Below are 25,215 nucleotides of genomic sequence, written 5' to 3' on the forward strand. Positions count from 1 at the left end.
AGTTAAGTCAGCAAAACAGTTTTACTGATAAGTTTAAAGAACACGTTGAAATAATATTAAAACAAAATGTATGTTTATGAAATCGCATTATACTTAACGGTTTTCTTATCTATGATAATTACAAAATACAAAAATAGTAAGAAATAGGAGGGAGCAAACATTTTATATCCAGAGAATGTAAACTTTATGGGTTTGTAGGGTGAAAGTGACAGTCGCAATAATAAATCAGGGGCATTGAGTTTAATTTCAAAATAAATTTACAGCAGATACGTAATACCTGCATCCATCCACCATATAGTGATTTATCTCCCCATAAAAACGTGAAGTGCCAGTAAGGAGGTTAATGGCGTGGACAAGACAGCCAGACTTTACACGTTCCTTACCAAATTGCTTTCACCGCTGTATTCATCTTATACTGGATACTTAAAAACACTGCCCCCAGTTATAACTGTGTTTTTTTACACAAGTAACTAAATCTGTGAAATATTTTGAATTGGCTAACGGGTCTCAAATAAGCTTCTTAAACTGCTTTTATCTCTCCAAAGCAATTAGAGTTGTTTTAATAATTTGGAAAGGATCTGTTTACTTGTTACTTGAGTAACAGCTTCTAGTAGGGCAAACTATTCAGAGAGTTACACCAATAGATTCAGTATAAAACTTGTTTCATTATTATGTTATTAAACTTTCAAATTTAACGAAACTTCTGAAATACATCAGACATATAAGGCAAAACATAAAGTGTTTTCAAATTTAGGCAGTTATATACAAATAAATATTACTTAAAATATTATTTGTAATTTATACAGAATTTGTAAATTGTATTTTGAGTAGTTTCAGTTAAATATTTTTAGTATCCAACACTGAGTGAACACTGCTTCGTAGAAATTATCTTGAAAAACTTGTATGAAGCAGTCTTTATATTATTAAATTACAACTCCGTTAATTTTTAAAATTTCAATGTAATGTCTTAAATTACATATCTGAGGGTTTATCGTTATATTTTAAATATTACTTTTTATTGATTTTATTTTATTTGTATACATATCGTTACCTATTTAATTAACAATGGTAGATATCGACTCCCACAATCAATACAGACACGCTAAAACAGAAAATTACCTACACTATTGTATAGAAATGTAGTGGTGTCTACCTGTGATTTCGTGATTGTTATTTTGGGTGTGTGTAAATGTATTTTATTTTTTCACATGAAAATTACAGCACCGATTGTATTCAATTTTCACGTAGGGATACTTAGGGTTTCTGGTTAACATTTACATTTGTTCTTATTTCGAAACCTTCTAAGGGCTGCGCAGTACAAGTCTTTCAAAAAGTCTCATCTTGGTCTCTAAAATTGCATTACAGCAAAAATACAATATGCATTTACTGAAAGTCTGTCAATTGAATTTATTGACATATGAGTTATCCATTCATTTATCTTGCAATTTTCATCCGTACTAACAAATTGATGTCCCTCAGGGGCGGTCTTACTTTCAAGGCCGTACGGGTAGTGGCGACCCCGAGGTACCCTAGCTAATGCTCCAGATCCCTTCTCTTCTTGTTCTGGAGGCCTATGGCTGGCACACTTCTCTATGTGTCAGCCTATCTCTCTTCTTCACACTCTTCTATCTGAGGTAAAGTTCCTCAACTCTTCGATCTAGTTTCCCTTTCATTTCTCCCACTAGGGGCCAAGCCACGGTGGAACAGCGTAGGCCAGGGCTGAATGGCTGGTGGCAAAACCAGTCTATACTAGCGGGACTCTGGACACCCGGCGACCCTCCAGTTTAAAAGCAGGCTTACCCAGGCATGCGGGGCTCTGTCTGGGCGGACCTTCCATTCCCTAGCTTCTCGTGGGAACAACATGGAAAGAAAACAAACACAAAAAACAAAACAAACCAACCCTTGAAACAGCTCCTGAAGCTGTTTCTAACCTACCTCTTCCTGCTGAGGTAGCTCCTGAAGCTACCTCGCACATACCACCACCTGGCAACACAACTCAAGAGGTTGTTATGCCAACATCCCTACCTTCTCCTCAACAAAGTGCCTTAGGAACACAGGAGGTTCCATTGCACACTGAAGCTCCCATACATGGCAAGGCTTTATCTGAGGAAGGCAGTACAAGCGCTGAGGAAGTAAAATCCCTTCAAGATATAGAAGATCAGCTCCTCAACAGCCCAAGCACTCCCATGTCTACAGGTACGCTGGATGATGCCACAGAGCAACTCGGCAACCTCAGAATGAAGAGGCCCAATCTCACCACTGCTCAAAGAAGAGAAGCACTAAAGGCTAAACTTCTTGAAAAGGGTGAAGCTTTTGACCCTTCCAAGTGGAGGAGGGGGAAAAAAGAAGGAAGAAAAGAATCCCGAACGGCAGGAGGTCTCAACTCCGGGCCCAACTGCGGGTACCAAGGCGGGGGTGTGGGGTCGGCCAAACGCCCCAGAGGCACCTTGGTCACCCCGCCCTCCGCTGAGGGACCCGCAAAGAAGGCTAGGAGGGAAACCCAAAAGCCCGAAGCCCACGATCCCGAGGCCTCTGGTAGCACACCCAAGGCTACCTACAGAGAGGTCGCAGCGATTAAAATGGCCATAGCCCTCGAAGGCTACCCGGAAGCGAAGCTTAGTGCAGAGCAAGGAGAAGCCATCGAGGACGCAATTATGGAAGAAATCCAACACCCTGGAGGGATGGTTCCGTTCCATCGTTTTGCGGGCACCTACCTAGAGAAAGGTGTTTTAAATTGCTTCCTGCATCAACGAACACACCAAACGTTGGCTGGAAGAAGTTATCCAAAGAATAAAACCTCTGGGAGATGATATCTCTCTGAGAGTGGGTCTGCGTAAGGACATCTTGAGGTCCCACCAGGGTGTTTTTCAGAGCTCACCCGAAGCTTCTGAAGAAGACACCTGAAAAGTACTTGAGATGTTCAATAAGCAGAACCCCAACCTGAATGTAAACGAGTGGAAAATCCTTCCATCCAAGCCAGACCCGAAAGGTTACGGATTCGTCTGCTTCCTGGACGAGGTCTGCTACAAGGCTGTGAAGGATTCCAACTGTAGAGCCAACTTAGGACTCTGGCAGGTCTCAATTGTCTCCTCGACAGTCAAGGACAATGCCACGAGTTCTACAAATCAACCTCCAGCACAGTAGGGCTGCCTCGGCAGCCTTCTGCCAGTTCTTCCTCCAGGAGGGATTTGATCTAGCACTGATTCAAGAACCATGGCTTCCACCAAGGGGAGAGTGGCGGGCCTAAATGAAACCAAAGGTAAGTTAATTTACTGTACCTCTCTAAGGAATGTCAGAACCTGCATCCTGTTGAGGAGAGGCTTGGATTTTCTAACCCTCAACGAATTCTGCTCCAGAGATCTCACTGTGGGCACACTGACCTGGAAGAATGGAGGTATAGTGCAGAGCACAATTGTAGGCTCCGTATACTTGCCATATGATGCCAGGGAAACTCCCTCCATCAAGAGAACCTAGAGCTCCTGGTGGAAGAAGCACAAGCCAGACGTCAACAACTTCTTCTAGGTTGTGACGCCAACGCCCATCACTCTGCTGGATGGGGCAGCACCAACACTAAACCCTAGAGGTGAGGCACTTTTACAATTTCTTCTAAGTAGGGACCTATTTATATGTAATAAAGGTAACCGCCCTACGTTCGCAACACGAATTAGACAAGAAGTTATTGACATAACAATCTGCACACAAGGAATACTTGGAATGGTTGATAAGTGGCACGTAAGCGAAGAGGCCTCATTATCGGGATCACAGGTATATCCTCTTTAACTTGCAAGATGAGGCTGCAGAGGTCCTCTATCGTAATCCCAGGAGGACTGACTGGTTGGGATATAAGTCTGACCTTCAGTCACAGTTGGGATCGGTAGGCGGAAGGGGGTGCGATGCTTCACAGACATAGATCAGATAGCTTCTGACCTGCAGAATGCTACAATCAATAGCTTCCATGACAATTGCCCATTGCGACGGGGGAAGAGTCGAACCAATAGTAAGTGGTGGACTGCAGACCTCGCTCGCAAAAGGGCTAATGTCAGGAAGCTGTACAATCAATGCAAAAGGGAGCCGTATCTGGGAGTCCTATCATAGAGCTCTAACAGAATACAGCCTAGCAATTAATAAAGCAAAACAAAGTTCCTGGAGGCAGTTTACAGAGAAGGTAAATGAGTTAAGCGCGGCAGCTAGACTGCAACGCTTGCTAGCCTCAAGTCCAACCGGTCACTTGGGATCTTTAAGGTCCCAGGGAGGTCAACACACTTCCGGGTCTAGTGATAGCCTCAAACTTCTCCTTGAGACTCACTTCCCTGATTGTATCTTTGAGAATGACGACACTGGAACGTCTGGTAATCACGAGGCAGGCTCACGGCCAAGAGCTTGTCGTGGTAGCTGGGCCATTGCCAGAAGGATTGTCACTCTCTCTAAAGCCAAATGGGCAATTTCTAAATTTGCCCCTTTCAAATCTGCAGGAGGGGATGGAATCTTTCCGGCCCTGCTTCAACAAGGGCCGGAGAATCTCCTTACCCTTCTATGTGAACTATTCAGGGCGAGCCTAGCCTATGGGTTACATACCACAAGTCTGGCGTCTCAACAGGGTGGTCTTCATCCCTAAAAAAGGGAGAGCGGACTACTCTGTCCCTTAAATCTTTTCGTCCCATCAGTTTATCTTCGTTTCTACTGAAAACATTAGAAAGACTGGTGGAGAGGCACATGAGAAAGGGAGTTCTCTCAGACACTCCCCTTCATCGCAACCAACATGCATACCAGCAAGGCAAATCCTGTGAATCAGCACTGCACCAATTAGTCAGTAGGATTGAGGATAGCCTGTCCGCCAAGGAATTGGCATTGTGCACCTTCATAGACATTGAAGGAGCTTTCGACAATGCCAAATTCACTGCAATGGTAAGTGGAGCACAGCGACGTGGCCTCGAGCCAGCTCTGTGCCGGTGGCTTAGGGCCATGCTGTGCTCCAGACGGATCAGGGCCGATCTCAATGAAGTATCGCTTGTGATCGCACCCACAAGGGGATGTCCTCAAGGAGGCATCCTGTCACCTCTACTGTGGAATCTAGTAGTAGATGGTCTACTTGAGGACCTTACTAACAACGGAATCTATGTCCAAGGATATGCAGACGACATAGTCCTTATGGTACAGGGAAAATACACAAATGTTGTTGTTGATATCATGAATACCAACCTTCAACATGTACACAACTGGTGTCAGGGAGAGGGACTGAAAGTAAATCCCTCTAAGACAGTAGTTGTACCATTCACTAGAAAAAAGAACCTAGAGTCTCTTTCTAGGCTGAAACTCGCATCCACTCAGCTGGAGTGGTCAAAGACAGTCAAATATTTAGGACTGACTCTAGACCATAAGCTTACGTGGAATGATCATCTTAATAATATCCTGCACAAAGCAAAGTGGGCGCTCATGACGTCCAGGAGACTTGCAGGAATCTCATGGGGCGTAAAACCCCATATAGCACTATGGCTTTACAAAGCAGTTGTAAGGCCTCAAATCACTTATGGTTCATTAGTCTGGTGGACAAAGGTGAATCAGGTAACTGCCAAAGCCAAGCTTGAAAGCTTACAAAGGCTTGGCACAATCTTTGTAACCGGAGCATTCAGGAGCAGTCCCTCAGCGACCCTCGAGGTGGCTTTAGGACTTCTACCTCTTGATGTTCATATAAAAGCTGAAGCGCGTAAGTCAGCTTATCGGCTGATGGTTGCTGGCTTGTGGAGGAATGGCGCGTCTAACGCGAGCCATGGCGCCATCACTGAAGCTGTAAACCCAAGCGCTATTCTCGAAATGGTCTCCGACACAATGAGAACGGAGTTCGTATTCAATAAGCCATTCTCTGTTGACTTCTACTCCAGAGATGAGTGGAAATCGCAAGATAACATCCCAACAATAAGAAAGAGCTTTGTCTGGTACACGGATGGCTCGCTTATTAAGGGTAGAACTGGATATGGAGTGTTTAGTCAATCCCCTAGAACTGCCCTTAGCGGCAGTTTGGGTCGGAACTGCTCCATATTTCAAGCCGAAATCTATGGTATCCTAGCCTGTGCCAACCTAGGCCTCACCAGAAGGTACCAGGAAATGAACATCTGTATAATGTCAGACAGTCAGGCAGCTCTTAAAGCTCTTGACTCCAACAGCATTTCATCCAAGCTTGTGTGGGAGTGCTTTAACACTCTCTGCAAGCTTGGATCACGCAACTGTGTGCGTCTTGGTTGGGTACCGGGCCACACAGGCATAGGTGGCAACGAATGCGCCGACAGGCTTGCCAAAAGCGGAGCAAGCATGCCATACACCGGTCCAGAACCGAGTTGTGGTATAAGCAAGTCAGCCGCTTATCAAAGTATAAACAAATGGTCCAGGAAGACACACCGCTTGCGGTGGCAGAGTCACCAAGGACAAGCACTCGGCAAAAGACTGCTTGCCGATTCTAGCTCCGGATTCACCAGATGGCTGACGGGGCTGGGGAGGGATCGGGTTAAGCAAGTGACTGCCTTGATCACTGGACACGGCCACTTCAGGAAACACCTAAACACTCTAGGTTTACGAAATGAGGACTCGGAGTGTAGACTCTGCAATAAGTCTGAAGAGACTGCAAAACACATAATACTGGACTGTGAGAGACTGGGAGCAAGGAGAAGGGCTCTTTTCGGTGATAAACAACCAGGCGACGAACCAGATGCTAGTATCGGGGAAAAGCTTCTTAGCCTAATTAAGGGCACGAAGATAGGCTTACCCCTCTAACATCAAAGGGGCACACAATAAGCTCAGGTTGACGTGTGAGGATCTAGGAATCCACCCCAATATCCCAAAGGAAAAAAAAAAAAAAAAAAAAAAAAAAAAAAATCAAATTGATGTATGAAAGCGACATGTGCCCTTTAAAATATTAAATACAATACAATTGTGTCAGTTATTATTAATTGAAACTGTATATGATGTGTAGGATTTCAAAAATATGTTACCGGTTATATTTATCAAGATCTGCAGATTCAAGTTGTTGAGAATAATTAGAAAGATTGCTTCTTAAGTAAAGAAAAGCAAAAAAAAACAGGAAATACAGTGTTTCAATAATTACATCAAATCAAATCATCAAACCCTAAATCAGCTTACCACATTTGACGTTTTGTCTTCTATATAATACGCACTATCCGGTCAGGAAAACTAGTTAAGGCAACTTTGGTTGTTCATTTATACATTCAAAGGAGAAATCCTTATATAGAAAATTTAAATAATATATGTAGAAAGAATACTGTTTATATTTTATTTTATAGAGTAATACACGAATTGCCTGCAAATCAAACTACTGTTTACTGTAATTAAAACGAAATGAATAAAATTGTTTGTCACGTAATAACAGATAATTAAGTTTAATTTAATTAAACACAAAGGTCAATTTAATGCGTTTAAAAACTATTTTACTTTACATATGTGTGGTATGCAGGCACCACGCATATTAAACATTTAAAAATAATATTTCTTACAAAGCAATTATTGAGAAAATACTTTGTCCATAGGGGCAATTAAAGAGAAAAAATATACAAAAACAGATTTTGAAAGTCAGTGTGAATCTATTTGGTAGTTTCTTAACGTTCCTCGATTGAATTTTATTTAATTTTAAAATTAAACATAGGACGTATGAAACAAGGAGTCAATTAATGTCGCAATTTTGAGTTAAACTCATTGTTAACCTTTCTGTAACAATTAGAGTTTATTTTATACTCAACACTCTATCATTGGCCTAAATATTTTCAAAAGATAAATCATCCTTTCACATGGGCTTTACAAATTCTCATGCTTTATGTAAACTAAAACTGCCTCTGTTGTGACTTCTTTCTTTTCGCTATGGCATTTCGAATATGTATGTGGAACTTGTCTCCAAATGTGTCATACGATGAATGATGAATGATTTAATGCAGCGAACGTTAAAGATATTTAAGGGAATCAATTGTATTTAATGCACGTATGAAGGGTTATTTCCTGAGTAGAACGTGTTAAAATACAACGGAACATTTGAAATGATGCCGGATAAACAGTTCCGCAATGTATTCAGTCGCTTCCGGCACTCCTCACGTATCCGATGTCGTGGTTACTGTCAGCTGTTTCACATCTCCTGGTGCGCTTTTACGTTTACTTGCGTGAAATTAATAGTAATAAATTCACATGTTATAGCAATTGTTAAGTACGAATATGAGCTAAAATTTTCTTTTTCTGCTTTGTATTCACCAGGTTGCAATAAAAAAGACATTTTTTATTTTTCCAGTGATGCCCTAACCGGCGAAAGCGCTTTTGAAATTATAATTAATAATTATAATAAATTACATGTGGAAGAATAAAAAAAGGTCTTTTGTATTAAAATTTTCGTGCTATACAAAACATTTAGGTTTGAACATTATGATGTTCATGTTCAACCATATAATTTATTGAGCGTCTCTGAAGCCTTTCACTCAGTACACCGGTACAATTTCTTTTGTACTTTAGGGGACATAGAACTGTCTTTGCTCTATGTTTGTTTTTTGTTCTGCCTGTCAATAACGAAATGAGCTACAGACTTGAAACTTGGTGTAGCATACTTCCACCTTGTATTATTAAGGACCCGTTTTTTTAAATCATGTCAGTGCCCGTTCGTCTGCCTCTGGAATAACATTTAATAGAAACTTATTTTCAAATAACCTACTTTCTGACGTACATATAATTTTTTAGTGAGGTTGGATTCAAAATAGTACAGTTTTCTTAATTGTATGGATTTAGATATGGTTATTTAAATTAGGAAATAGAAAGAACAATACTTTCAATACTTACACTATGGAAGATGATACAGTAATGTACATGTTCTTGCTTCCAAATCCATGTTCGCAATATCATACTATTCCTTGGTCCAGTCGAGGAATTATATCAGGATTTATATCACTAATCAGAATGGTATACGTCATCAGTGAGAAATTATGTAATGGCCCCTCGACGAATTTTCAAACATCAAATTATATTTAGTGCCTCGTGTATTGCTTTTTAATTCCACTTGCTATAATCACGGACTCACTGCGCTCACTTGTTTCCTCAATTTGTAGTCACGGATCAAATGGTTTATTGAATCAAACTAATGGCTAGGCTAATCCCTACTTTCAGCTACTGTAATTACCATAATATGTCCATTATGTCTAAGGAAACATAATTTTATGCCTTACATTGTATACATTCCCAATTTAGTTCATTAAGTTAACTCCAGAATAAATCAATTGGAAGAATCGTTATTTTTGTTATGTATTATAACTGAACTGAACCATGAAATAGGGGGGGGGGTTTCCAGTAGAACAGATTAGGAAACACATGATGCTGGAGAGCAAAGCATCAGCAGGGCCTCACTGGAAAACCAGGCTCTGATGTGATACTTCTCCGAAGAATAAGCCGCGTCAAAGATTTGCCGAACTTCTGCCTTGATGTAGCCGCCTAGCATCGGGATGCCAAGGGATGCGCCTCATGACAGTGTTTTGAACACACAAAGAAGTTCAAGATACGAAACAAAGCCCTTTGTTGGAATGATTCGAGTTGATTCCCGGGAATAGCGACCAGCTGGTTGTACCCCACAGGGCCGGCATATGTGATGGATGGCCGCATGATCGAGGTATGAAGGAGGTAGTAAGCGTTAAAGTGCGGCGAAGAAGTAGAGCAAGGACATAAAAGCAGCCCGGTTAGTCTGGATCCGGTGGTTTGCAGCAATCTGTCGAGAGCCGCCTGGTCAACACCATCCCGAGGTATCTTCGTCCAGTCCATCGAAGTCCGTCTCCTTGGATAGACAGAACTTCCCCGAAGAACCAATCTAAAGTTAGGTCAATGTAAAGCGGCGGAAACCTGGGTTTGGAAGGAGGCGTCGGGTCCATCACGGCGGATAAAATCAGGGCTGAGGTGGGACTAGGAGAACGGCGAGGAGGGTCAGAGAGGAACAGCAGCCTTCCTTTTCTTCGCCGGAGGGACAGATTGAGGATAGTCTACAGTATCAAAACGTCCTGAGTTGCAATCATTTTCGAGAGTCAATAATAATAAACAAAACAATAATTGGTGCCGCACAATTAAATGGGTCCCCGCAAACTGAGATAAAATACAGTACATATCGGTGTAGGGAACACACTAAAAAAGAAATAAAAACTATTTAGAGGTTCTTCTGATATTCGTCACCGACTTCTTTGGATACATTTAGACGGAAGTGTACTCCAGATTCCATAAGTGAGGCCTGTTCCAGTGTCAGATTTCAGACGCTGCACTTAGGTGTAAGTGGTATGTACCTAAACTATATACTCGCATTGAATCAATTCTATCCACCTTAGCTACGTTATGTGTATGCCATTCGCGTTTAGGTGTGACAACTGCAATTAAAATTGTTTTATTAAACAAAGTTCTGTTAACAAAAAAATACAAGAAATCAAATAAGATGATAATATTTTTTATAAACAAGGATTGAATTACTCTTGTATTTTACCATGGTACCAAAATATAACCTAGTCATTCAGGCTCAGTCGAAGACAGCGATAACAGAATATTATTGTTTTATGTTCATGTACTCATATCTTGAAAACAGTTAAGCAAAAGTATTTATTACAAAAGTTTAGTAAAGGTTGTAAGAATAAGAGAAATCTCTTTGTTTTCCCCCTTTAAATTCATAAGGAATGGAGTTGTGATTTTTTAGAACAACCACCACAATGTAAAACAATGCCATACGAAGCTGGCCAATGACAATAGCCGAGATATTTACATATTTAAAAATATTGTACACAGAATTAACCTAAAAAAGAGAAAACTAAATTGTTTGAAAACATTATACCATATTTATCTATGTAATCTTCTTGTTACCCGCAACTAATGTTACTGATTTGTGTTTAAACCTAGCACTAACAACAGTTGAATAAATCCGGAGTGGGCGGAAGGGTCGTGTCTTTTTTACAAAAATGAACACAATTTTATTTATATTATTTGTTCATATAATCTGGTAATTGAATTTTAATTAATTTATATTATTTAATTTCCAAAAAAATCATTAAAGAGCAATAATTTATACCTAAACAGCAGGATATACGATCTTTTTATTAGGTACGAACATATTATTTTACCAGGTTAATAAATTCCACACACATGAAGATACATAATTTAAATTTAATTCTAATGTAAAACTATGAGAATATGCCGTTGGACAGAATAAACCTTGTTTGTATTAAATAATACCAATTTCTAGTAAATTTTGTACACATATTACTTAACGCATAAGTTATTGGTTTTAGTCATACATTAGAGTTAAAATATAATACAAAAGTGTAAAAGATTATCACTTATGCTAATCTAATATAATATTTATAATGGCGCGACTCTGAATTTCACATTTCATGTTAGATTCGTTTGATGGCCACAACTGTGTAGAGTACGTTACTAATGACTATGATTTACGCTAGTAATGCTAAAACTTATTTCTATGAAGAACCTGACAATATGATGTTAAATTATACATTAAAATAGTGGTCTTTTTCAGCTTAGAGTTTGATATTTCGTAGTAACTTTTGAAACAGGTATATTTATCCAAGTAAAGTTTAACGTTTTGAAATGATGTTAGTAATTTAATTTCAAATGCGCTTGCTATTTACTTACCTACTTTTTTCAGAGAAATTCAACATAGGCCTCTCAGAAACTAATACTCATTTAATTTTAAAGAATTGTAATCTGCAATATATAACGTTATACTATTAAAAATGTTAATAAACCCCTTACCAAACTCCTTCAAGCATTTATACAATCACTAGCGGGTTTTATTTTCACTGATACAGAGATATATAGTTAATGTAATTTTGTAGTTAGCAAAAATAACCATTACGCATAAGTACGATCTCAATTCTTATTAAACAATGAATATCTTAGTCTTGATTAGCATAAGAATCTGAAATGACAGGTAAGGTTGTACTTGCAAACAAACTTATGAAGTTTAAATTTTAACAAAAAATGGATTTATTAATACTCTATATAAGTCATGTTTAAAATTTTTAAACTATTTGTTTTTAGATATAAAATGTATTTTGAGTGTTATTTAAAAATTAACAGTAGTGTAAAATTCCCTTACGGATAATAAGCAAATCTCAGTATCGACAAATACTTCCTTCTAGTATAACTGTAATACCGTGATATGCATTTGGCCCCTTATCTGTTACAGAAGGAATACTATCAAATAACACCGTGAAACATTACGTAATAACTAGAATATATGTGTAGACGCCCGATTCCAGAATTATCCCCTAACCACCAATCCTCTTAGGTGGAATACAGCTTGTAGATTGTGTTAATTAGTTTGTTAACTGAAAATACTGTTTAATCTCATAGGCATACATATATCTTTTATGAACTTAATATATGGTGATTAGTTCATATTTTTATACAGCTAATAAAAAAATTAATTTTACACTAAAAGTAGCAATTACTAATTTGAGCAATTAGTAAATGATCCGTTAGAAGCGATTAATGAGAATTATAACCGTTAAAATGTGTTGAAAATCTTTGCAAAACTGTCCTTTGAAGTGAATGATAAGAGACATTATACAGTGTGAATTAAAAGTATTGAAACTCTTTGTTCAGTTTTTGATGGATCAAGATGGAGGGGTGGAACTCGGGTCACCTGTCTATTAATTAGAAGTGAAATTTTTAGTAACTGTTACAACTTTGCCCATTTGTCAAAATCGAATTTAGGGAGGAGGACAGCTCAAAAACTTTTAAAAATAAAGACCCAAGTGATACCTAATTTAAAAGGTCTTGATAAAAGGGAAGAACAGTGGACTCTAGAGCTTTCTATCTCAACACAGGACAAAAAGACATTGGGTTGAGATAGAATCTCAAACTAATATGATTATTATTTAAAATGAAAGACGTCAACTGATTGTCCACTACTGGGTCTTTTGAAATTTGTCACAATTGTATAATGGAATATGGTAAGAGAGCATCTTTTATACCGATAAGGGCCTATAAAAACAGATATTGTCTGCCAAAGATAACGGAAAGTAAAAGGCTAATAAAATATGCAAACGATAAGGGACGAAAAGCCTGATATGATCTGCATAAGAGGCGATAAACAGTATCTAAGTGTTTTTAGTTGTAAAATTAAAAAACTGTTTTTCTTTTGCATAAAAAAACATTTCTTGCATAGTTTACTTTACTTTTCCTAAAAATATGACTATCCATTATATACACACGAATTATAAATTCTAATATTTCTAAATCAATGACAGTTTAGTTTTTACAAGAGTAGTATTATGTAATTAATAAATTCTTTTATACAAAACATTTTGTGAACAATTATTAATTAAGAGCTCCAATATAAAAGTAAAGTGCTCAATAATTTTATTCAAAATCTCAATTTATACATTCTTTTAGAAAACCTTCTTAAGTGTTATATGTAAATTTTAAGGTATTTGTGCATGCTAATATTAGGTCTAAACGTAAAATTACATGAAATATTTGTAATTCGAGGTTGTCAACAATAATGTTAACTAATCTCAACGGATTTAATCGTATTACTTAAGCAAAGGCGTGAAATTTACGTTAAGATTCTCATTTGAATACTACCCAGAGAAATGTATTGCGTTGTGCAATATATTTTTATGGGTCATCTACTGTTTAAATCTTAGATTGTAATGTAACATTTTTAATATATGTTTGATGATCATAATCATGACTGTAATTCTTGTTGTAATTTTCGCATATGTCATCATAATAGTTAGCATTATTAAGTATATTAGACATCATTTAAAATTCATGCTATCTTAAACACGAAGATATTTGTAATCTTAAAACCTGTAATTTCTTCTTAGTTTTATATAACAATTCTAAATAGGGAAAGAGACACTACTATATGGATGAGTACAGTAATACTAATAATAAACTAAATAACCCTTACTCTCACAACGATAAAAGTTTAACATCTTGTTATATGTATTCAAGTAATTAAGTATCATCAAAATGGAAATTTTTCATACGAATTTTTAGAAGATTTTGAAGTCTTTTTACATTGACTAGATTTTAACAGAATCGAGTTTGACGTATTAACACTGTATGGTAAATACAGCAGTTATCTTGAAGATAAATAATACTCGTAATTTAATGTAAATTTGATTTAAACTAGATAAAAATACAGATTAATGGATTAAATTGAAAATGAAACCTGGGAAGTCTCCCCTTTAAATGTTTTTAAACTGATTAAAATACTCAAAAACCATAATTATGACAAGTTATATTGCAAAAAAACCTAAGTGTGTGAAATACTGTTTCCGATTGAACACGACGTCCACATTGTCTTTATATTATTAACATAGTGTGGTTAGAATTATTATGCATATAAATCTTTTATAAATAAGTTAATAGATAAAGGAACTATTATTTCAAAAACAGAATATCCTTCTTTCCTGTTTATTTAACAAGTAGTTAACATGTATATATTATCTGTAAGGTTAACCGATATTAGATATCGATGTTGTAATTGATATTTCCTCAATACATACTCTCCTTTGTGTTAAAGCAGTGAGCTCGTGGAATCCAACAGTTTTGTAGAGGGAAAGGTAAATCTGGGTGTAGAGGTTCTTTGTGAACTTTTATTGTTATTAGTTGTAATTGTTGTGGGAATTTGAAATGTAATCGGATGGAATGGAAACTCCCGGTAATTTAAGTGCGGATTGAAGGTCTGGTAGATACTGGCTTGTGGGTTTTCTGGATATTCTGCACTATTTCATATTGGCTAATTTTGGTATTCTATACAGTTTAAAAAACTTAAAAGGGGCTCAGTTAATTTTTTTCCATTATATAACGTTTATGTACTTAAATAATAGATTTACTGGGTAAGATTCTTTGTATGGCAGCATATATATCTTCGGTTTGAACTGAGCTGAAGACAAAGCTTTTTGCTCAAATTCCTCCATAAAGATATTGACGAAAATAGGAGACAGTGGAGAACCCATTGCCATCCCCTCACTTTGACGGTAAATTTTAACCCTCTAACTCAAAATAATTGCATTGAGTGCACAGTTCTAACAGTTAGATAATTACAGACTGGGCAGAATTATGGTTCTAAGATTAAATATTTTCCCCTGCATTTTATTAGAAAGTGCAAGAATGTTAACAGTTTCCATATTTCTGTACTCAATTATTGTACATTTACTGTATACTATATGAGGTTGACTCGTAGAGAGGGTTCTGGATCCTAAATCCTCCTCTTTAATATTTCCTAGAACGATATTTAACCAAGTCAGCTGACTACAGCCAAATGATAAGTTAAATCGTCACACACAGACTCATTTATAAAAAGTCTTACAACTAACTTAATATTATTTCTGTATTTCTCACAAAGTGTTTTTAACCTTTTTATATTAAATGTGCAAGTGGTACAACAGATAAATCACTTCCATGTAAGGCACTAAATCAATGTAACTACATTATGCAGAATACAAACAGTGAATTGTTTAAAAATAAAACTTAAATATTTCTATCCATGAGTTTACAAATTACATCATAAATGTAGAGGAAGTGATAGACAGGAGACACTTCAATATGGACAACAAGGAGGCAACCCTGTTATGACTGAATCGGATTACCAACAATATACCTATGTCACACTTAACACTGCCTCTGAAGCAGAGCATTGTTCAACGTGTTTTGTGAGGTTATCCTATTTAACACAGCATTACTACTGAATCATTATATAAATATATATATATATATATATATATATTATACATTTTGACGATTTAACTTATCATTTGGCTGTAGTCAGCTGACTTGGTTAAATATCGTTCAAGGAAATATCCAAATATATATATATATATATATATATTTATCAAATAAAATATATGATTCCCTACTAAAACAATATGTTTTTTGGTAACTTTTCCAACCTACATGTATTGTTAAGAATAAAATGAAATGAAAAATGCCTTATTAAAGAGGAGGAGTTAGGATCCAGAACCCAACGAGTCAACCTCATATAGTATACAGTAAATGTACAATAATTGAATTCAGAAATATGAAAACTGGTTATATACTTGCACTTTCTAATAAAATGCAGGGGGAAATATTTAATCTTAGAACCATAATTCTGCCCAATCTGTAATTATCTAACTGTTAGAACTGTGCACTCAATGCAATTATTTTGAGTTAGATGGTTAAAATTTACCGTCAAAGTGAGGGGATAGCAATGGGTTCTCCACTGTCTCCTATTTTCGTCAATATCTTTATGGAGGAATTTGAGCAAAAAGCTTTGTCTTAAGCTCAGTTCAAGCCGAAGATTTGGTGGAGGTATATGGATGTTACTTTTGTTAATTTTTCATCATGGAGACACTGAATTAAATGGGTTTTTGAATCACATTAATAGTATTTCTCCTTCCATCACCTCACAATGGAATTCCATAACAAGCTTCTCTTTTTGGATGTGAAACGAACCAGAATAATCATTCCTGAGTCAGAAAAACAGAATAGTGATAAATTTGGGTTTATGTCAATCCATAAGGGATTATCGGAGAAACTTAGAAGAGCAGGTAGAAAGTACAACATTAGAACCGCGTTAAAAAACACAATACTGTAGACAAAGTCTCGTAAAAACAAACCAAAAAATGGCACACTGGATTCCAAAAACTGCGTTTACAGTATAAAATGTAGTTGCAATAGAGAATAAATTAGGCGAGACAAAAAGCCTATTTAACGTAAGGATAAAAGAACAAAAAGGAAACAAGAAAAAGGGTCTCACAGAAATGTAAAAAATTGCAAACCATTGTTGGTCCGAAGACCATCATATGATTTTGAATGAAGCCAACGTAATACTTCGGGAACTTCACAGATTCACAGATCAGAAAAGCCTACTTCTTTCATAAGACGACTAAGAGTGATTTTATAATAATATTTACAATCATGTACAGTAAAATTGAGACAGTAACTTTGTCTTCTATATCAAAGACTTAATATTTGTTAAAAATAGATAGTTAAAAGTACATTAACTGTTTACTTGTTTGTTTCTTTATAAACTCAACAAAATTGTTTAATATTTAGAACATTAAGTGCTGGAATTATTTCGTTAGTTCAAACATACATTCCAACACACTTATAACCATCTTATGTTTTAGGACATTTTACAAAGGTATATTAACCTTAAGGTAGAGTACTTACCTAATAGCTAAAAAAGTGAAAATAGTTGTTAAATTAATTAAATACATGCTGTGATAAAACAGTGTTTACAAAGAGCAGTTGATTTTACAGTCTCTTTCAATTAATATTTCACAGCTTTAGAGATAAGCATGAGATTTTACGTTACTTTAAAGACTAGTAGGACGTATCCCAGAGTGATTTCATAGATAAGAATGAGCATAATTCCATCCCAGGGACGGTTAGAATGTTTACGTACAATTTCAACAAAATCGTTTGGATAGTATACGTGTGAGAGCAAAGCAAACAAAGAAAGGCACTTTCGAAAATAAAATAGGATTTGAATGTTATTATAAACTATATACGTATTTCATTAAGGTTCGAAAAATGCAAATTACAGGTTTAACTTTTTTCCCATTCTTTATGGTTTTCAAATAGAAAGATAGGTAGGAAAAATTTAAAGTATACATATTTAGAGAATTTATATTTTGTAATTATGCTGTGAGCAAGTAAAAAACGCAAGGATAAAAAATAATATTAAATTTTATATAAAAAGCAATCGTTTACAGCAGCATACATAACACCTGCATCCATGATTTATCTCCCCATAGGAACGTGAAGTGCCAGCAGGGAAGTTAATGGCGTGGACAAGACAGCCACCCTTTATACGTTCCTCACAAAATTGCTTTCACCGTTGTATCATCTTATACTAGATATTCAAAAGCATTTTGTCGCTTAGGTTAGGGAAACAATAAAAAATTAAAACCACAGAGATATTTTGAATCGATGCTCAGATTTATTTAATTAAACTCATATCTTAAAATGCTCCTATAGAAGTAAACATACACTTCCCATTGTTCAAGACTTTTACTCACCGTCATTAAGAATTATATATTATAATAAATACAATCAATTTGGGTACTAGATTATTATGTCCATATTAGGTAAAGCTAATAGGTTAAACTGTTTTTGCAGCATACAAAAACAAATTCTCAGTCTCTAGTTCAGTGATATGCTTCTTTTCAGCTAACAAAAGAGTTAGGCTGAGCGTTAATGTAGCTTTTCTTTCGGAGGAATGTCAAAGTTTCTCCCGTCCAGCTATCGATCGCAGTAGGATATCATGAATACGGAACGATTTATAAACATTAAATTTAGAATATAACTGCATTTATACACGGGGAGGCCAAATTCGATTATAAATACCTCTCCATTAAATATTGCTGGAAGTAAGCGAAGACTTAGGTCATACCTAGAAAAAGAGTTACGCAGTTTTTCTTTTTAAATACAATTAAAATTATTTAACGCTATAATTCAAAAGAAACATGTTTTTAAAACCTATGTGCAGGACACTGATAAAAATGCGATGGATTTAAAATAATTAATACATTTTTTCAAATACTTGTACAACTTTCAAAGTTACTCGCAGTCACATTAGTCACATCTCCGATAAGAAATTTATAAATTGTAATTTTATATCTTTTGTTTAAATGCAATAAGACCTTTCTATAGAAAATTGGAATGCCCCTGATTGATACTAGCGTAATTAGTAGGCTACAAACTGTTCTGAGAGTTTCGTTTCTACAATATGCATTGTTATGCACAATATGTAACGAGTTTACGAAAAATACTGCTAGCTTTCCTAAATGCATGAGACTGAGGGTTCGAAACAAGCTGTCATCCTAAATTGTTATGAATAAGTGGTTTTAAAATATTTTTCAATTATATATTTTTGCTTCTAGATATGCCTTTTAATTTACATTTCATTATGTAGCTATGTTATTACTCTACGTACAAAAATGTACAACTAATTTAGCAGTCACCTTTCTAAAACAGTAAGACCTGTAGTATGTGATCATGTTTATTTATTTTAATATCAGAGTTGTAATATTGATACATTTTTTAAAACTCAACATCAACAAAAATCATTGTATCCTTTGGGTGTAAATATAATTATTTTGTAATGTTCATTGCAATTAAACAATAACTTATACCATAAAATTTAAATAAGATAAAGTTCATTAGCAACGTGTATATACTCATAAATGATTCGTGTTCTTCAACTTTACTTTTTTTTAGTATAAAATTTAATTTTAAGTAACAGTTGTTTGCTACCAATATTTAAGCCACTATTACTATTAATTAGTAAACAATATTAAATGTATTTGATCAAAAAAGCAATTAATGCGGCTTGGAGAAGAGCAAGAAATTTAGGTCAGATATGGCAGGAAGATTGCTTTTGTCACTTTTGTTCAGTAGCCAAAACCAGTTTTGCTATTCTAAAATTCTTTTCCAGGAATGCTCATGATGTTTTCGCTAGGTACATAGTTTTTCTAAGTGTTTCAGTGAGTGGTCGGATTTAATTGTAAAGAATTATTATTGTGTATTTATGAAATTTTCATATTGAATTAAATATGGATATAAATGACTGGCTAATACCCTAAAAGGTCAATATATGTTCTCTCCCCTATTATTGTTCCTTACACTACTGTTTTTCTATTTCTCAAAGTTGCTGGTAATTGAATAAATGAGTTACGGTACTACTTAGTATTGACGTACTCTGTATTGCATGGAATTAATTACACGTATTAGGTAGCATTTTAACTCTGATCAATATAATTACCACAAGTTGGAGATACAAATATATATATATATATAAATATATAAAACCAAATATTTATGATGATTAGAGAGTATCCAAAAAATTATAAATTGTGCAACTTAAAAAGAGATATCCACTCTGAGAAATAAATAGACTAATCTGACAATTGAAATTCATTAAGAGCGGAATTTTAAATATACTTTGTGCTTTATTTCAATACTTACGGAATATATTTGTCTACATATTCGATGTTGTTTCATATAGCTGAGACATTGTTAAACAATTCTGATATTGAAGACTCTTGGAAAAAGCAATTGGAAAATTCTTTAAATATTACTAAATGTTAATGAAAACACTAATTTTGTGGATTTTCCTGGAGATGAAAACCTTTGGTTTCGAAGGGCCTCGTCAAAAAATATAAAATATGGATAAGTAGTGTTTTCATTAACATTTAGTATTATTTAAATTCTGATATATTAAATTACTATCAGAAATAAAGTTTTAATACTGTATAAAAAACTTTGTCTTGTTAAAATAGGTTAGATGTATTTTTCTGACCTTCATAACTGTGGCCCTGAACTCTTGCTCAACAAAATCCAAGTTTTCCGGTGAAATCCTTTGATAAGACAAATAAATGTTGTTTGTTTTGAAAAATGTATTATTTGACTTTCTTTAGCGATATATATTTTCATATTGTATGTTCTTATCTATCATATATCCTGATTTAATATGAGGTATTACAATGAATTATTACTTACGCATGTAGATCTCGTATTTAATTTAAAATTAAAGTTTGGCTACAGAGAGAGAAGTTGGGGCAGTACAAGAATTGTAACAAATTTATTCGCTCATATTAGCAAAGTCTTGTCAAACAAGATCGACCAAGTTTTGCAATACAAACAAGGTTGTGTTAGTATTTTAATGTGTTAGTTTAACGTTCATCATCGATCTTTACTCTGAGTTACCGGTGCTCGTTACAGTTTCAAAACATACTAATATAAGTCGGGATACATTTACGAAATTTTCAAAAATGAATGTACATAAATTAAGCATAGTGATTTGTGTGAAGTAGACATAGCTACGGGATTTGATAGTAGAAAAAAAGTACAGTAATTAGAAAAATAAAACATTTCGGCTCTATTAGTAGTTCGGCCTACTGAAACATAATATAAAAATAAATGTTTCAGTACAGGTAAATATTCTATTTAAATTAAAACAGCTTTTAATGGAAATAGGTAAAGGTAATAAGCACTTGCATTATTATATACTTGATGTAAACATTTTAAACCCCAATTGCTAAAATCTTCACCACTTTTATTTGTTTAAGAAACTAGGGTGTAAATGTTTTTTTAACAAAACGTTAGGGTTTTAAAACTGCTGCCTGTATAATGGCATGACTGATATACAATTATAAATAATTGTAAACTATATAATTCCATATTTTTTAATATATGTTTAACTTAATTGACAAGGTGATTCTAATTCAAATCAAATCAAAATCTTTTATTCATACACATAAAACAATAAAATATACATTTCCATAATTTAAATGAATAATTCCCCATATAGACTATAGGTCTGTGTAAGGGGAAGAGTCCATCAATCAGTCTTTTCTTAATTGTACTTAATTGTTCTTAATTGTAATCGTAATTGTAATTGTGTACCATACTTTAACCTAAAGATTTACCAAAGATCTGTTTAAGTAGTACAAAATACATTGTTGTAAAAATTGTATATACATATACTTACATACATGATACGCATACACACACACACACACACACACACACACACACACACACACACACACACACACACCCATCTCTATACAGTTTAGGCACCGCTTAACCACCATATTACTATTAGATGGATGGAAACAATCCAACAGCACCACCAAAACCACATCCCACAATAATAATTCCTACTTACACAAAATTCCCAAATAATTTGCTATTAACAGGCTTCTTCGTAAGTTATTGGTAACTGGAACGAATCAGTGCCTCTGCAGCAGCATCACCCAGGCTGAGCAACCACCGACCCACCCTACGCTTGTACTCGACTACACTTCCACCCTCTGCCTCCAATATGTGCTCTGGTAGATTTTTATAAAGCACATGAGCTATGTAAAAAGAGTTAAATTTTTTCTATGCAACAATTTGGTCTTGGTATCTGATATCCAAACTGTATTCTATTTCTGGTAGTATAGTTGTGGTGAAGCGCTATAAAAAATAAAATCTTTGTATTTTTGTATATGCAGTAAAAGAGATTTTATATATATATTGCCTTACAATTAAAACAGGAAACTCATTATATAACAGATTAGAAGGATATCTGCGGCTTTTCCTCAAAATGATCCTTAATATACTTCTTTGTGTGACCGCAAGTGGTTCCAGTACAGCAGACGACACTCCTCCCCACGCGAGAATACCATACTGCAGAACCGACTGCACGTAGGCAAAATAAACTGACCTAATACGATCCCCACTCAATTACCGCGCTAAGCTGATTAAATGCAAATAACAACTTTCAAACTTTTTTCTTCACGTAATGGATTTGAGGTACCCAATTCAATTTAGTGTCAAAAATTACTCCCAAATAGTTGTATTGGTCCACACACGACCAATGATACCACAACCGCAGGACTCGGAGTAAGGATCACCGCAGGAGTGCAGTTTGAGGCATCTCTGACCCGGATTAAAAATCTATTCTAGAAACAAATGGTAAATATTTTGTTTTTGTTAAGTTAATAGTCAGAGTATTGTGATCACACCAATTTTTTTATTTTTGACAGATCTAAGGAAGCTTGTTCAAATGCCTCCTCCCACGTACTGCCAGATGACACCACAGCTGTGTCATCAGCAAACAGAAACAAATTACTATTTATGTCAATTTTTGTTTATATTATTTATATAGACTAAGAACAACAATGGCCCAAGGGTGCTTCCCTGCACCACTCCGTAGTCCACATTTGTTTGGCTACTCTTAACTCCATTAATTGAAACAAATTGCTGGCGATTTATTAAAATAACTGACAAACCAATTGAGCGTTACGTTTTTTACTCCAGCATATTCTAAATTTTGATAGTAGTTTCCGCCTATCTAAAGAGTCAAAAGCTTTAGCAAGATCAAGAAAGGTGACCAGGACTCGCTTTTTAGAACCAATTTCTGACGATATGAATTTAGTTATGTCATAGAGAGCATCTGATGTATTTTTACCACTCCTAAAGCCATATTGGTTATTTGAAAGGAATAAATTCATCTCTAGATAATTCATCAATTGGACTTTGATACATTTTTCAAGTAGCTTTGATACAACAGCAAGCAAAGAGATCGGCCTAAAAAATTTATTCATTGCTGATTTAACACCTGACTTATAAATGGGAACAACTTTGGCAACTTTAAAACGCATTAGGGAATTCTCCTGTTCTAATACTACAGTTAATGATATGATAAAGCCACTTTCTCTCCTACATTTCGTGATACATCATTAAATAGCTCCAATAATTTCAGTAACAATTAAACTATTTTAGGACAATGTGGAGAAATCCTAGTTCTGAAAGGAGACTAAATTCTAAATTCGTAGCTTTCCAGTTAATACACTTATAATGTAATAAGTTATTACATTTTACTGTAGCTAATTCAAGTTTCCATATAACAAAACATAGACGGAAACGTTTCTATACTTAACATCGCAATTGTAATGTACAGGTATAACTGACTGTGACAGATGAATAATAACAAATATTCGTACAGTAAAAGGCAGTAGTAGTATATGGGACATTTGCCATCCTTATATTCTACAATACTTACAAGGCTACGTTTCGAGGATTGAAATTTACCCTCTTCTTCAGGTTTCATGAACACTCCAAGATATGAAAAAAACTAAATAAATGTGGCATTAGAATCATATAAACGTAGTGTTTACTTACTTCGTTATAATTATTTCGTAACATACAACGATGGCAAAGGTATAAAACCCTATTATCCTTTCAAACATTCCATCCTTAATAACAACTTTAAACAAACAAGAAACATTTACTATCACCCATTTAAATTGTATAAATTAATATATTTATCATTCTTAACTTTGACAGAATATTAAACACATTTTTTATTTTCACATTAAGCCAACTATATATATATAATAGATAATGTAATATCAAGGGAGTATTTGAGACGGATTTTCTATTGGGAATATAAGCTAGATAGGCCGAAATGGTTACCAGAGTCATAAGTATGCGCATGACAAATTTCATTACAGTCAGTTTAGTAAATTGGGTAGCACTAAACTCACAAAAATACTTTTGTCCAATTCATTTTTACACGCTATGTTGAATAATAATAATAAAAACATTTGGATAAAAGCTACAAAAATGTTTCATTATACGGCAATACACATATCCTAAAAATAACTAGAAGTATAACCATTTATTTATAAAAATCAAATGAAAGCAAGAAATAAAACATAACTTTATATCACTCATGAGGATATAAAAGTGTCGATTGTGTCTGTCTGTTCACACGATATTTTGAGAGCAAACTTAACTATAACTCTTGAGATTTCATATTACGCTTCATTTCTATATGAGGAACGAAGAGTTTCATTCAGTGAGATTTGGCTGAGTGATTGTGAACACGTATAAACTGGTGTTATGTGTAACAATGATGCAAACTAGAAAATTATTGAAAATCTAATTTTAAACCACCTTGAGTGCAATGAAATGAAATTTTAACAGGCAATTTTTAGCGGATTGATTGCAGTAACACTTATACGACCATTCTATAGAGTTATATAACTGTACATGTCCTTACATGGGATTTAAATGAGCATTATCAAAACCTGTAATTCTTGTGAAATAATTTAGCTATGAAATATGAATTTTATATGTTTGTATATATATATATATATATATATATATATATATTATTCAGACGTTAATAGTGCTGTTAAAACAATTAAAACTTATTATTCAATTTGATTTATATCGTGTAATGAAGAAAACATCCAAAACCATGCATTATTAGTGGTAAAGGTGCATTTGTAAGTTAAATTTCAGGTTCACTTTCTGTACAAGGGAGTATTTATTTGTGTTCAAAAAGAACTTGTTCTACGAATAAACTCACTGTACCCGCACCCACCACAATTCCGTAGTATTAACGCTTTTCAAGTATACTGTAAAGAGTTTATATGAGGTTTGGTGTTTTCTTTAAAGTGTATTTGCCTCTGATTTGACGAGTATTTAATTTAAATGCGAAAATTGTTCGGTGCTATTAGATGATTTCAATATAAACCAATTGAAATTGATAATAGTGATCTCTCAATGGATTGCCCTGCGAGTTAGTATACAGTCTAACACTATGTAGCCCTTCATGAAAATGAATTAAATATGTATATATTGTGCTATTAGTAAGATCGTGTGTAACTATTCTTTGCCTATCTAAGAATGTGT

This window comes from Homalodisca vitripennis, chromosome 4, assembly GCF_021130785.1.
Source record: "Homalodisca vitripennis isolate AUS2020 chromosome 4, UT_GWSS_2.1, whole genome shotgun sequence".
Classification (NCBI taxonomy): domain Eukaryota; kingdom Metazoa; phylum Arthropoda; class Insecta; order Hemiptera; family Cicadellidae; genus Homalodisca; species Homalodisca vitripennis.